The sequence below is a fragment of the Esox lucius genome, chromosome 8, assembly GCF_011004845.1.
Source record: "Esox lucius isolate fEsoLuc1 chromosome 8, fEsoLuc1.pri, whole genome shotgun sequence".
In the NCBI taxonomy this organism is placed as follows: domain Eukaryota; kingdom Metazoa; phylum Chordata; class Actinopteri; order Esociformes; family Esocidae; genus Esox; species Esox lucius.
The window spans coordinates 2,414,671-2,430,742 of NC_047576.1; the positions used below are offsets into that span (position 1 = coordinate 2,414,671).

At 43.2% G+C, this 16,072-nt stretch overlaps 1 protein-coding gene across 23 annotated transcripts in view; it reads left to right on the forward strand.

Moving 5' to 3' along the window:
- The window catches only part of ptprsa (protein tyrosine phosphatase receptor type Sa), a 237,838-nt gene that overhangs the window by 38,000 nt on the left and 183,766 nt on the right, over positions 1–16,072 (forward strand). For 12 of the 23 annotated variants that reach the window (XM_029121675.2, XM_029121679.2, XM_029121687.2 and 9 more), the window contains exon 1: positions 13,104–13,574. The gene's annotated coding sequence lies outside the window, so the exon portion shown is untranslated. Of the gene's footprint in view, positions 1–458; positions 550–13,103; positions 13,575–16,072 lie in introns of those variants that run through there. The other 11 variants (XM_029121688.2, XM_029121689.2, XM_029121691.2 and 8 more) reach the window with 5 other exon arrangements.

Genomic DNA, 16,072 nt, shown 5'->3' on the forward strand with positions numbered 1-16,072 from the left:
CAGAGCTAAAACACAGCCTTCCTAAGTAGTGTGCTGGTTGTTGAAGGAGTATTGAGTGGTCTGTCTGTGTGAGGCAGAAAACAGAGGCCATCTAGCTAAGCACACATGCAGATACACACTCAGATTCACAGTATATGCAGCTGTGTGCACACAGACACACACACACACACACACACACACACTTATACAAAAACACTCCAGCCAGGCCTCATTATGGATGTGGAAGTATGAAAGAAAAATCATTTTTAAGAAAGCCAAGTGGGATTTAATGCAGCTTCACCCTTCAGTAACATTCTCTTCCAATCAGCCGTACCTGGTCTCTAGACCTGCGATATGCAGCACGGTCACCAAAAGGCAGGAGAAGGGAGGAAATCATCTAGGCGCTAGGTTTCACCACTCAACGAGTCCGTTCATTTGGCAGTCCCTTTCATTAAAAATTCTCTTTCATTTCACCCTCTCTGCTTAAAGGTACACTCCAGACGGAAGAACACAAAGCTGCTAAAACAACTGAAGATATGAAACTAAAGGGCTTTTGAAGACAAGGAAACGGTAAGTTACTAAACTTTACACGGTCCCTGCTATCAACATCTTATTGGATAGAGGGAAGAAAGCCAGTACCCTAATTGTGTTTTAGCAAGAAGTGCTCTGGGACCCATACCAATCAGATGCATCGCACCTACAATTTTTGGGGAAAAGATTCTTCACTGCTAACATTGTTACAAAACCTCAGCTATTACGTTTATACATTCTGCTTAATACTGATACTGTTACTGCATGTGGTAGTCATTCTTGCAGTTGTTGAGTAGAAATATTACAAGTATTACTACGATAATATTAATGCCAGTAGTGTTAGTTGTATTCAGTAGTGTTGTAGTACAAGGACTAGCTTCGTCAGTGGCAACATTAACACAAATGGCAGCATTAGTGCTAGCACTCACTAACACTACTGGTGGCGTTAACACTAGTATAGACAATAGCACTAGTAGCAGCTTCAGGACTAGCATTAGTGGCATTAGTAGTAGCGTTCGCCCTGGTAGTAGCTTTAGCAGCTTTCGCGCTAGCAGTAGCATTAGTGGCATTAACGCTAGTAGCAGCTTTAGCACAAATAGTAGCTTTAGCAGCCTTAACGCTGGTAGCAGCTTTAGCACATGCAGTACAATAGCATTAGCAGCTTTCACACCAGTAGTAGCATTAGCACTTGTAGGAGCAGCATCTCCGCTAACCAACCTTCAACCCAGTTGCCTCCACACTAGCAGATGTGTGTGCTAGCAGTAAGACTTTACAGGGTCTCGCCACTTCTCCCCCGTCTGCTCCATCTGTATTGACAGCAGTGGCCAACAGAGGGAAAGCCATCATCTACCTGTCCGAGCATGTTAATGCTGACAAGCATTGTTTGCCCCGTGTAGCTCACTGCTCCCTGTTTTCATCTGCCTCGGTTGGAGGGCTACTAGTACAGGCGTTGTATCTTAATTTGCAGGAAACACTGACTCGTAGGAAATGCCGACTCGCAGTTAAGTCAAGATTTAGAGGCATTTGCCTCATTAGGACTGGACGTCTGGGACTATGGCCTCGGGACTTTTATGAACAGCCCCGGATCGCAAATTATTTTAATTAAATTTTTTACAAAAAAGTAATAATACAAAAAATGCCCCTGATCTGTTCATCTGTAATTCCGATCATGCATTAGATTCCCCAAAAAATATGATATAGTTGATTAAAAAACAAGTGTTTTGGGTTCTCTGTGTGCCATTCAAGCAGCAGATCAACTGTGGACTATTAGGAACGTGGGCATTTTGTGTTGGAACATCGAGAGCAAGGGTGTCCAAACCATTCCACGGAGGGCCGTGTGTCTGCAAGTTTTTGGTTTTTCCTATAAATTGGTTCCCAGTTCACACCTACACAACCAGGTGAGGGTAGAAACTAACCATTTAGTAACCTAATTAGTCAATCAAGTACAAGGAGAGAGCGAAAACCTGCAGACACACGGCCCTCCGTGGAATAGTTTGGACACCCCTGGTCGAGAGCATCGGTTACAGGCCGAGTCACTGTTGCCATCTGATTCCGGCGGTTATGGATGTTCGATAATTATTTTGAATCATCACTCTAAGAGCAGTATAAGAAGTGCACCTGAAGAGCAGGGCTGCACGATTAATCAAAATCATTTTCAAAATCGCTATTTGAACATGTGCAATTTCTAAACCGCAGAAAGCTGTGATTTTGGCTTTTTATCTTATTTTAACACTCAGTCAAAATATTTATTTTTACTGGTGTGCCATCTTGGCTATTATCATATTCATATTTGTATACAATTTATTAGGAGTTGATTTTAGAATCCATTTGCCTACTTATAAATAATACTTCATATTATCAGTCTAAATGTTGGAGTGTGGCAACTGAAGGGGCGGATCGTGCCAGTCAACACATATCTACAAGTGCTCTTACAACACATCTTCCCGTGCCTATTGCTATTATTAGACGATGAGGAATCAAACAATACAATACATTGTTCTGATCACGCCTCTCATTCATCCCATTTTATGGGACAGTGAGTTAAAGTGAGTATTCTTAAAATATCCCAATTCCGTGATGGCTCCATAACTAAACGGAAGTAATAGCCAGAACCCAATATAGTAACAACACACACGGGTCGGGGGAAACGATTTTAGCTGTGCGGGCACTCTGAACAGCGAATTCTAACCAATCAGAAACATTGAAGATGTGGCGTGGAGCGCACGGTGAAAGAACAGTGCGGAGTAGGGCTTGCTGTTAGGGAGAGGAAGAGGATCGATGAAGAAAATTAACCCAGTGGACAATGAGATAGAGACTAGGGATGATTTGGTGTGGAAAAATAATGAATCTGTTTTGGAATATTTTGGGTTGCAGAGAGATGTTACAAACCAATCTAGGCCGAACATTAGAAACCCGTAAGATGGTGGCTACGAATACGACTGCACGCAGCATCACAACAAGCTTCTTTTAGGGATTTCCATGAAATACACATGGCACAGAAATCTCACCTCAGCGGGTTTCTAATGTATTGTGATTCTAGCAACGCCTCTGTTTAGAGGGCCATCTGAAGTTTACAATTTTTACTTCAAAATGTCAGATTTGATTTTACCTAACAATAAATGTGTGAATATATGCCAAAAAAAATACTATTAATTGTAATATCCAAATAATTATAATTCTCTGTTGCCACATGCTACTTCTCTGTTGTCACAAGATTCGACATCTGGACATTAGTCAGCTATCTGTGTTTTTTAATTCAGACTCAGTGGCTTCGACTCCACTTCACCTGACTACTGCACATTAATAGTTTTTTACGCTGATAATAGTAATCCCAGTGTCACACTGACCACGTTCAAGGCTACAGGCGGATGTGTTAACAGGTTACAGAAGCGCCAGGGGAAAAAAAAGACCACCGAAAATGGATGTCCGTCCCCGTAAGCAAGTGTCATCACCAGTGCTTGTGTAGGGAGCCTTGAGCCAGACAGAAGGCTTCACGGCGCACGCTAAGCGGACCCTTCTCTGCAGGGCTGCCTTGAGGGGCACAAGCAGCAATATTAACAGCTGCATTCGGCATATTGAGGAATGTGGTACCAAGGTCCTCAATGACCCGCTTCATTTATCTGTGAAAGTGGAGAGCCGAGGAGTGCCACATCTGGCCCCTTGCGGAGCAGCAGGACCCCTCTGGTGGAGAGACGGGGATGGAGGGGTGTGTGTGTGTGTGTGTGTGTATATATATGTGTATATATGTATCTATATATATATACATACAGAGCTGGTAGTATGGGTTTGGGGGGTTTAACTGCTTAGTGCTTAGACCAGGCTTGGATGGGCAGTTCCTTAAGGTCTATTCACCCGAACAAGCTAGTACTACTATCTACCATTGGGTGGGCTGGACTATTGATATACACTACCTGTGTGGAGCAACAGTGCTTGTAAGGGCTCTGGCATGTTAGGAGCATAATTAAACAGCCCTATAATTCTTTACAGCTAGAAGCCCAGTGGTCGGCGGCACTGTCTTCCAGTGGGTGTTTGGCACTGTCTTCCAGTGGGTGTTGGGCACAGTCTTCCAGTGGGTGTTTGGCACTGTCTTCCAGTGGGTGTTGGGCACAGTCTTCCTGTGGGTGTTTGGCACTGTCTTCCAGTGGGTGTTGGGCACAGTCTTCCTGTGGGTGTTTGGCACTGTCTTCCAGTGGGTGTTGGGCACAGTCTTCCTGTGGGTGTTGGGCACAGTCTTCCTGTGGGTGTTGGGCACAGTCTTCCTGTGGGTGTTGGGCATTGTCTTCCAGTGGGTGTTGGGCACAGTCTTCCTGTGGGTGTTGGGCACAGTCTTCCTGTGGGTGTTGGGCACAGTCTTCCTGTGGGTGTTTGGCACTGTCTTCCTGTGGGTGTTGGGCACAGTCTTCCTGTGGGTGTTGGGCACAGTCTTCCAGTGGGTGTTTGGCACTGTCTTCCAGTGGGTGTTGGGCACAGTCTTCCTGTGGGTGTTGGGCACAGTCTTCCAGTGGGTGTTGGGCACAGTCTTCCAGTGGGTGTTGGGCACTGTCTTCCAGTGGGTGTTGGGCACAGTCTTCCTGTGGGTGTTGGGCACAGTCTTCCAGTGGGTGTTGGGCACAGTCTTCCTGTGGGTGTTGGGCACTGTCTTCCAGTGGGTGTTTGGCACTGTCTTCCAGTGGGTGTTGGGCACTGTCTTCCTGTGGGTGTTGGGCACAGTCTTCCTGTGGGTGTTGTGCACAGTCTTCCAGTGGGTGTTTGGCACTGTCTTCCAGTGGGTGTTGGGCACTGTCTTCCAGTGGGTGTTTGCATTGCGGCCATGTTGTGTCAGTCTGTTCAAGGGGCCCTCTGGCCACCCCGTGCGCTCTCGGCCGTGCACTCAGCTACCGTGTGCACGTTACTCCCCATGTACCTCGTAATGCATGTCATGGAAAAAATATTGAATCAGGCAATAAATTACCATTATTCAATTATGAATGCTCCAATTATTTACAGCTGTATTTAAAGAAATGCAAATTAACCTTGAGTCTCGAGGTAATGAATTTGATTACGCCGGCGTATATAATTTCACGGTATTTGGGAATCAAAAGGCGACTTTTCTTTTCAGATGTTTACCCCACTGGTAATGAAGACCCTGCCTAAGTAGTGTGGCGCATTTTAAAAAGAGGATCATTTCTGTTGTTCGGGAATATTTGTAATCATTACAAGGCAGAAGTTTGTTAGTTTGTCTGTTTTTAATGGCTTTGTGTGCCATTCTGGAAATCAGACAGTATTTACAACGGTTATTCTATTCTATCCAACCATTCATTTTGCTAATGAAAACCTTTTCAGGCAGCTGCCTATCTCACGTAAACACGTGTGAGCCGTAGATTTCACACCACCAAGCCACATTCTCAGGCCATACCAGGGTAGTTTCACACGTCTTTTCCCGACATTGACACAAGAGATCCGGTCGCCGTGATGGGGAGCCTGTTAGAGGTAGTTTTGAGATGCTATCGTCCAGCGATTTATTAATACAGCGGGACTAGCTATGCGCTGCCCCGGGGCCCAGCCTGCTAATCCAGGGACAGGCACAGTGAATGGCCTGTAGGCTTGGCCTTGCCAGCCTCACTTAGCCCTGGTTGAGAGCACAGTGCTGTGTGGGCTGAATCCATTCTCTCCCCGGCCCGAGCCGCGGTCTTAACCAGGCTCACTTGGAAGTTTGCTCTCTCAGGCGACCATTTTGTTTTCACGGAGGCCTTTCCGTTGGGTTGTCACTCGATGACCCAGACGCCAGTTCATAAACCTGGCCCATTGCTGAGATTTCCCTATCCCCAAAAAACATTGTTATGCCTTAACCCTAACTTTAACCCTAACTTTAACCCTAACTTTAACCCTAACTTTAAATTCAGTCGGAAAAAAAGAAAATTTTGCTTCCATATTTTTTTCATATCAATTCCATACCAACTTGTCTGTTTTCTCTATTTGAAACCCTTACGTAGGTTTTGCCACCCGTAATCAACTGCCTGTCCAGACAGGATACGACTGAATGAGGTTGCCCTGGAGCTAGGCGTTGGAGAGAGTCCTTATTAGAATGTGGATATCAGCATGTATGACAATGCTTGTATGTACACGCTTGAACCGTGAACACATTTACATTCAAACATGCCTCCTTCTCACATAGACTTGAGCCGGCACCCAAAAAGGTATGCACAGCCTTTGTCCACTTTAGTCGGCCAGTGGAAGTGTGACAGTAGAGTTCCCCAGAATGCCTCAGTCAGTGTCCACGGCGGGCAGCGCTATGTTTGCTCTGCTGAGGCAACAGACTGTATTTGCTGACCCTGTGACCCCCATGTGTAAACAGAGTGCTACAGCTCCTTGATACAACGTCTACACTGCACCAAATAAGGAAGACGCAGCCAGAGCCAGCCAGCTAAGGATCCAGTCAGAGCCAGCCAGCCAGAGCCAGCCAGCTAAGGAACCAGTCAGAGCCAGCCAGAGCCACCCAGCTAAGGATCCAGTCAGAGCCAGCCAGCTAAGGAACCAGTCAGAGCCAGCCAGAGCCACCCAGCTAAGGATCCAGTCAGAGCCAGCCAGCTAAGGATCCAGTCAGAGCCAGCCAGCTAAGGAGCTAGTCAGAGCCAGCCAGCTAAGGATCCAGTCAGAGCCAGCCAGCTAAGGAGCCAGTCAGAGCCAGCCAGCTAAGGATCCAGTCAGAGCCAGCCAGCTAAGGAGCCAGTCAGAGCCAGCCAGCTAAGGAGCCAGTCAGAACCCAGTCAGCTAAGGAGCCAGTCAGAACCCGCCAGCTAAGGAGCCAGTCAGAACCCAGTCAGCTAAGGAGCCAGTCAGAACCCAGTCAGCTAAGGAGCCAGTCAGAACCCGCCAGCTAAGGAGCAGGCAGAACCCAGCCAGCCAAGGAACCAGTCAGTCATCTCTCATGACACAGTTGTCCTCTCACAGAGGTGTGGGAAAGCTGACTATTCACGTTCTCTCTCTCTGTCTCGATCTCTCACTCCCTCTCTCTTTTTCTCCATCGTTCACTCCACCTCTGGATTTCTCTGTGGTATTCACACACTGGCAAGTGTCAGTTAGGTTCAACTGGAAAAGTGTGGAAGGGAGAGGTAGGGGAAGAGGGAGAGAGAGAGAGAGAGGGTGAGTCATTGAGACAGAAAAACAGAGCGGAATTGCTTATGGAAATGCACGAGGCTAATAGCTTCCTGTAATCTAGTAATGTGTCTTTTGTTTATTATCAAACAGTAATAATCCCTATATTCTTTCTTTATTCTATCTAGTATTGTGTCTGTTGTTTATTGTCAACCAATTATAATCCCTGGAGGGAAGGTCCCATTTCCTCCACAGACCAAAGCTCTTACTAGTTGTGGTGGGTTCTTTGAAGCCCCAGATCATGTATAATAGTACACCCATCTATCATGTACTCTCAATGCGGATCAATTACAGTGTGTGGGGTCGCCCTTGCTAACATGAAGGGGTCTGGGGTTCTAGACATCCGTCAGTCATACTATCTACATCGACATGGTGTGCCTGGCTTTAGACCCACGCTCAATATGACTCCTCAGTATTACTAACAAAGCTGCCTCAAATGAACATCTCCCCTCAGACACACATACATACACAAACACAACACGTGCAAACCCATCCGTTGCTTTTGTATCAAAGTAATGAATTCATAATCTCCAGCCAAGGCCTTCGTAGATCTATATCGCAGTGGAGATAAGTGAAGCATCGTTCCTCTCTAATAGCTATAAGTCTGTCTCTCTTCCTGCTAGTCTCCCTCTCTTTTTCACCTCTTCCTCTGTCGTTAATGCGTTTGTCTTTCTCTCGCTCTTTACCTATTCTCTTTTCCTCTCTCTCTTTGTAAACCAAATAGGGCTTGTGTTTGTGTGTGTGTGCGTGTGTGTGTGTGTGTGTGTGTGTGTGTGTGCGTGCGTGCAAGCAAGCACATGCTGCTTTATATTATGACAGAGAGCCAGACAGTTCTCAGCTTTCTGTGTTTGCGTCCATCTGCTGAGATGAAAGACGTGAATTTCTGTCAGAAAGATGAGAATATATTTGAGTGGTAAGTGTCGAGGAGAGGTTACCCTTAGGGGACGTCTGGCTGGAAATAAATGTGCTTTGTACAGGAGACCTTCTTCTCCCTGACCTACCTGACAATCACTCCATCAGAGTGGGAGGAAATAGCGTTCGAGGAGGAACTGAAAAGTTAACTAAATTTGCCAGTCGCCGCTGTTGCTCCCTCTGAACAGCTGTGTGTATTTGTTTTTAATTGTATTTTTTAAGGGAAAGGAGACTGTCTGCTGTTTCCTGCCATTTTGGTAAGTGCCTGTCCCTCCAGGGTAACTTGTGACTGATGGGGTATTTCTGTCAGAGGTGTTGGCGTTGGGGTGGTGGTGTGGGACCTGAGAAACTACAGTGTGCTGACTATTTGACATTTTGAAACACGACCTCATCTGATGTTGGAAAGCATATCCTGGATAGTTCCATAGTATAATCAATATAGTGCCAACTGCCCAGACCCAGATGTCTGCTGACTTTCCATCGAAAATGCACTTTAGTTCAGGACCAGGTTCCACACAGGAACCTGTTTAAAATGATAGTTATTGTGATATCATCTTCCCAGGTTGTGTGGAAGAAAGCCCCCGTCCGATGATTTAGTGCTGAGAAACAAACAGTTAAGTCATCCTCACTCTTAAACCACATGTCTTCCTTTTTCGTTAACGACTCCAGTGGCATGTCTCGCATGCAGTTACACGGCTTTTGTGAACGTTCAACAAAAACAATGGAGGGGGGGGGTGGGGATGGAAAGATAGAGGGTGAGAGAGAGATAAGAGAACCCAGTGTAGTAGTTTCATTACTCTGTTATGGATTGCACATGTCAAAGCTGTAAGTGCCCCTTTATCCTTCCGCGCACTAACCTGCATTTCCCTAGCCCCAGTTAAATGTACCATGTTAAACCCCACGCCACCAGTGGAAAAGCGGTGTGCGGCTCTCAAAGATTTATTGGCCTGATTAAATTAGGCAACGGTGAATAAAGAGGCCTGGGAGGGTGAAATCTACATAACATCACACCAAATGTTTGTTTTTTTCCCTCATAGGGTCCAAATTGATTAGACCGCCCTTTTCTTTTCCCCTCTGAGGGTATGTACACATCACACTGCGTTCAAAACAAAGGGCGGCGATTTGAGCAGTGGGGGAGGGGCATAAGGCTGCTCGTATTGGGTGTTTGTCATGGAGGGTAACATAGTAAAGGGTCATCAGGGGCCTGTCTTAAACCATTATGATCAGTGGCCCTTTAAAACCCCATCACAGAAATACACACTCAAATTGAAAGGGCCCCTTTTTGGTGCTCCTCCCAAACTGGCGTCCTAAACCAATCCATATTGTATTCTCTTGTCTAATCTATTGTTGGCAACAGCCTAAAGACTTATCAACAGTGGTGTAATATAATTAGATTTGAAGGTGTTTAACTGTAATATACTTGGACGGAGCCGAAATCTGTGTAAGGCCGCCAAAAGAAACGTGTGGCGAGGCTGCATTTGCCTCAGCACTTTTGAACCCTGTCTGATTTAGCCTGCAGTTAAATAAAACGTTTTTAGAATGATTTCGATTAATGTCACGATTAACAAACTTACGCCCAATTTCTCCATCTCTTCTCCTTAGAATGCTTCTGCAGGCGATGTGGCAACTGAATCTGTCAATGAGATTCACAGATTTGGCACTTTGCCACACAACAAACAAAAGGTTGCGTTTACGAGGTGGAGGCTATGTGAACACACCTGGCCTGCAAAACAAGGCTGATCAATGAATTCTGAAAGTATCCACCCGGACCTGGTGGATTTTTTAAGTATGCGCCCGTGCATGCTTTTTGGGGTAATATAGACCACAATCCCTTGCTAGTGTTACTGTTAAAATGTGGCAAAAGCCATACAGTTCATAGATGCTATTTGTGGTGGAAGTATAACAGCTTTAAAATGATCACAAGAACGGTGAGCAAAAATGCCAGAACCACACGGGGGGACATAGTGAATGACCTGCAGAGAGGTGGGACCAAAGTAACAAAGGCTACCATCAGTGACACACTACGACGCCAGGGACTCCAATCCTGCAGTGCCAGACGTGTCCCCCTGCTTAAGCCAATACATGTCCAGGTCCGTCTGAGGTTTGCTAGAGAGCTTTTGGATGGTCCAGAAGAGGATTGGGAGAATGTCATATGGTTAGATGAAACCAAAATATAACTTTTTGGTAAAAATTCGTCGTGTTTGGAGGAGAAAGAATGCTGAGTTGCATCCAAAGAACACCCAACCTACTGTGAAGCATGGGGTAGAAACATCATGCTTTGGGGCTGTTTTTCTGCAAAGGGACCAGGACGACTGATCGTGTAAAGGAAAGAATGAATGGGGCCATGTATCATGAGATTTTGAGTGAAAACCTCCTTCCATCAGCAAGGGCATTGAAGATGAAACGTGGGTCTCCAGAGTGGGTCTTTCAGCATGACAATGATCCCAAACACACCGCCCGGACAACAAAGGAGTAGCTTCGTAAGAAGCATTTCAAGGTCCTGGAGTGGCCAACCAGTCACCAGATCTCAACCCCATAGAAAATCTTTAGAGGGAGTTGAAAGTCTGTGTTGCCCAGTGACAGCCCCAAAACATCACTGCTCTAGAAGAGATCTGCATGGAGCAATGGGCCAAAATACCAGCAACTGTGTGTGAAAACCTTGTGAAGACTTACAGAAAACGTTTGACCTCTATCATTGCCAACAAAGGGTATATAACAAAGTATTGAGATTAACTTTTGTTATTGACCAGATACTTATTTTCCAGCATAATTGACCAATAAATTCATTGAAACTCCTACAATGAGATTTTCTGGGGGTTTTTCTCTTAATTTTGTCTCTCATAGTTGAAGTGTACCTATCATGAAAATTTCAGGCCTCTGTCATCTTTTTAAGTGGGAGAACTTGCGCAATTGGTGGGTGACAAAATATTTTTTGCCACACTGTATATAGTCAAACTTGTTGTAATGTTAATGGGCAACAAAATAATCTAATGTTGTCACATTTATGACGAGGTAGTATTTCCCAATCAATCCCATTACTGGCGTACTAGCTTACAATGTACTACACAGTACGTACTTCACCATCACCCACGAAATATGTACCTGTAGTACGCAGTATGTAGCATGCGATTTGAGATTCAGCCAACGTCTTGCCATGGAAAATGTAGCGATTGTAGGTGACATAGTTATACAGCTGTGTCATTGACTGTGAAACAGTGAGTAACTCACTGTAAAACACCAGTGATCTTGACACTCACACCAATAATACGGTCACTCCAATGACCATTACATTAGCTGATTCGCGTGTCACTATAACATCCAGGTGATGGCCAGTATTCCTTTACCCACCAAAATACCCATAACCTTATTTTATATATTATTTTTCTTAATTACAATCTGGCTCTAGTTAACGGGCTATGCAGCATGACTAGCTAATTTACTGGCTAGTTTGGTTACAGGGTGGGAGTGAGTTTGTGATGTCCTTTTAAAATCTGCTGCATCCCCAGGCTCCACTTTGCTCCGGCAGTCTTATTTCGTTCAGAAAGCACGATGACACATCTCTCCCGACAGTCACAAGCAAAAACTCTTACATGAATGTATCAGATCTCCAAACATTAGGCTACTGATTTGACAGCATGTATTACATGCAAGAGAGAAGATTCATATAGGCCATAGTGTCTTAGTGTTGGTCACATTGGGACTTTGTTGTTAAACCTACAGAACACTCAGTAGATTCTGTCAGATTTTGGTTTGTCTTCCTATTTTTGCTATCCACCCGAAATGATACAGAGGTTTTTCCATCAATTTGGAAATTGTATTCCTCCAGGGGGCCCCAACACAATATTAATAATGACAATGGTAACGGTAGCAAGGCCCCAAACAAAATTATCTCATGGTCCCAAAAAAATTATGAATTGTGTAAGCTAAACTATGAAAAATGCTAGTCTGTCATATTATGTCCCTCTGGCCAGGGTAATGAAAGTGTTAACATACATTTATGGTCCATTTTTTGTGAAAAAATATCAATGGGATCAGATTTGGCTTGTAGTGTTCAGGTTTACTACTGAAAAGTGACTTTTCAGGTTTACTTTTCCAATCATGTCGTTTTCTTTGAACAAGGAGATTTACACAGTTGCTGGAGTTTGATAAGGTATTCATACTATCCTTCCCAAGTTGTTGTTCTGTGACCTGATTTGAAAAAAATCCCATGGTAGCATATAAAATGTTTTTACAACAGATGAATCCAGGGAAAGTCCCTCGTTTTAACTAATTATGTTACCAGATCAGGAAAAACTACAGGCCCCACTGGTAAAAAAAATAAAAATAAAAAGGTTTAACTGTGTTTTATGTACTGACCGATTTGAATTACACTATTAAATCATCACATTTCATCAAAGCCTTTTAGGAAGCTGTCATTTATTTATAGGCTTTTTAAACATTATAGCCTTTGCATTTAAAATGGGTCTGATGGAGGACATTTGCACTTGGGAAATATATATATATATCTGACAGACATACACAAATATATATATATTTGACAATATAAAATAAATGAAACATTTTACACCAAGCAACATATGAACATATATAGCCTACACAAATCCGGCAATGCTAATAACAATTTTGCCAACATTTTTTTAATATTATGATTTTGAGAAACGCACTGTAGTTTCTGTAATGTTTCATTAAATGAATGGTTAAACAGTTGATGTTTTTAAAATTGAGAACAAAACCGCTGTTTTAGAATGGACAGACGTTACAGACGGCAGCCTACTGTCTTAGCTTATCGTAGCGTGAAAGAACACAGTTGGGTCTTTGAGAACAAAGGTAAGGACATTTGCTAATTTAAGCTCACCGTTTCTACGTTACACGGGTAACCCACCCTCCCCCCATTTCTCCGTTGGGTCGACCCGCTGGGTTTCAAATAACGTGCGACCCCAGCCTCCTCATCTGTTTCTACTCTGTAGCCCACTGTCATTCACAAGCGAGCGGTCACGTGAGCGCTGAGAGGAGGCAGTACTTCGTCTTTTTGTGTGTGTTGTGTGTGCGTGCGTGTGTGTGTGTTTGTGCGCGCGGGAGGGGGGTAAAACTCGACTAGGGGGGCACTCGGCAGTTGGCACCCGCTTTGCACCCCTAGTCAAAGAGGTGGATTTAGGAAGAAAATAATCCAAACCTGGGACGTGGAGATAAACCACAGCAACAAAAAGATAGGCATACGCATTTGAAAAATCACGGTTCGCGTTCAAACTTTTGTTCTTTTATGGCGATCGACAGCATGCGAATGATTTGAAAACGGAATATCGACTTGCAAAAACAAGAATGCAGCAGTGGTTTGCTCAGTGAAGTGACTACGTTTTTACCCAAATAACATTTCGGATTATTCTACACTTTTATTGCATGGATGCAACATAAGCCTCTTTGGAAGGGAAACAGCATTTTAAGGTGCCCCCACGTCTGCCCCCCATAAACTTATTTCTCGGAGGGGGGCAGTTTAAAAAAAGACATCTCACACCACCAAAGTAAGTGCCTTATGTTTAATTATTGACATTCAAGCGTTTTGCCGAAATTAGAACACATTCCAAAGTATTTCTTCGACACAACTATAAAATACATACGCTTGAAAAAATTTTCCCACGTAGGTTACCGTTACTTGCATATGCCTTTGTCTAACTTGACGAAACGAAAACGTTTTGCATGCCTATATCGCAAAATTAGAAAAAGGTTTATTATAACCGAAGTCTATTATTTTCAGCCAAAGTTTAAGGTATTCCTTTTTTAACGAAGCAATTACTTTCTCAGCCCTTTAATTCTCAAAGCAGTCAATTTGATACAGATAAAGGTAGACTGTTGCATTATGTTGCCAAGCCTATATAACGAGATAGAATTTGTAGAATGAAGTCGAATTCTTAAATCTACTATTTTTGGTCCAGAGCTTCTGTGTATGCTAGTTAGATGCGCTCTTTTTGTTGACCGTATCGAAACGCTTTTGCCCTAGGGATATGTGCTTTTCCACTGGTTTTTAAGGAGATTTATTTGCAATCACTGTTATAGTAGTAACTATTGATTCATGATTTGAGGAGATATCATTGGTCTTGAGAGATCTAGGGATATTTCATATCAGTAAATAGCTCGAAGAAATACTGAAGCTATGCCGTAGCTCTTGTTTTCGTTATTATATAACATCAGTTCAATAAAGCAGTGAGTAGGCGGTGAACTTCTGATGATGCATTCTGTGCTGGAAAGTTTTGGACACGGTTCAGTTGCCCACAGGCAGCGCTGAGTGATCCTGTTTTATGTAGGATGAATCGAATTTGAATCACAATTGGTTTTGATTTTGCATCTAAGCACCTTTAAAATCTTACCTGAGGCAACGTTATCTTCCTTTTGAATAAATTCGCAGTTAATTTACACCGGAATAGGGAAGACAATAATTCTGTGTGATGTAGGCCCGTAGGAATATAACGAAATATAATCTATCAATAGCCTAGCCCATGTTGAACAACAGCCCTACGTTAAAAACTGTATGCTTGGAATATATTGCCATAGAATACACTCTGTCACCTACCGTTTAGTCTAAGGCTCGAGATAATTGGTTCACGAAATACGTGTAGTGAGGTCTATCTTAACTGAAAACAACATGGCTTTGACTATTATTGTTTTCTCTCTTGTCAATAATCACTATATTGTATCAGATACTAAATATTACATCTTGGAGTTAAATAAACGCGTTGGTAATGATGAATTCCCCGCGTTTGTCAGGGGTCAGAAGAAACGTGTCCTTTGGAGGAATTTGGACAACACCGCCGTATACCAACGGGCTCACGTCAGCTATGTCCAGCATTCTTAATATAACTTTAATTGAACAATTTATCACCACTAATCACTGTCAGATGCTCGAAAAGCAAGCAAAGGAAATACAAGAGGAATGCTGCCAGCCCAGCAGGCTGAGGCCGTTAACTGTGAATGGAGGATGTCATTGGCTTTATGTCTGCCTTCAGATAAAACCACAAATCAATGCATTTATGACTGACAGCCTGTGAGGAGCTATAATGGAAATAAGTTAGTCAGTGATGAACACATTTAATCCTAAAACTCTTTTTAAGCTCTGTTTATAAAGTTTGATTTCCCTGAAGCAATTGAGTTTTTATTTCTCACTTGGAAGAATTTTTTTTTAATTGAAATGTGTCCGGATATGATTTTAGTACAACGGTCTTTGTAGGTGTCCTCCCAAGGGGTTTGAAATCCATTTCCTCACAATTATTGCTTTTCAAGCTGTTTTCTTATTTCCTTTCTTTTATCAGTATGGTGTATTTTTCTACTTTTTTGAAAATGATCAAAGCAGGCGATTCTTCGCTCAAGTCTTCAGAGTAAATAGTACATTATTTCACTTAAGGGGCTAGCATTTACTTAACATTTTTCACTTTCTGCTTCACAGTTTGAAGCATGTTTAGTTTGTTTAGTATGCCACTCCACTCAGTTGAATGAAGTTGAAAATTATTTTACTGACAATTTCATGTAGTACTAAGCCTAAGTGCTTTTCTATTTTGGTAAGTCATACCAGACAGTTTCACACTGATTGCATTTGAAACCAAATTAAATCTGTTTAGGTAATATCAGGGGTTATCCAATTAGCCGTGCAACTCAGACACCATGGTAACAGGCAACCTTAGCCAGAAGAATATTGTGTTATCAGAGAGGAGACAGAAAAGGATGGAGAGATGTTATCAGAGAGGAGAGAGGAAAGGATGGAGAGATGTTATCAGAGAGGAGAGAGGAAAGGATGGAGAGATGTTATCAGAGAGGAGAGAGGAATAGAGAAACAATTTTTTAGAGGTAGAGAGGTATTAAGAGATATTTTTAGAGACAAAGATATAGGCATTGAGATATGTTTTAGATAGAAAGAGAGGGATGGAGATGTTTTTAGATTAAGAGAGGGATAAAGTGAAGTTTATAAGAGAGAAAGAGAGGGATGGAGATGTTTTGGAGAGAAAGAGAGAGGGATGGAGAGATTAGTAGG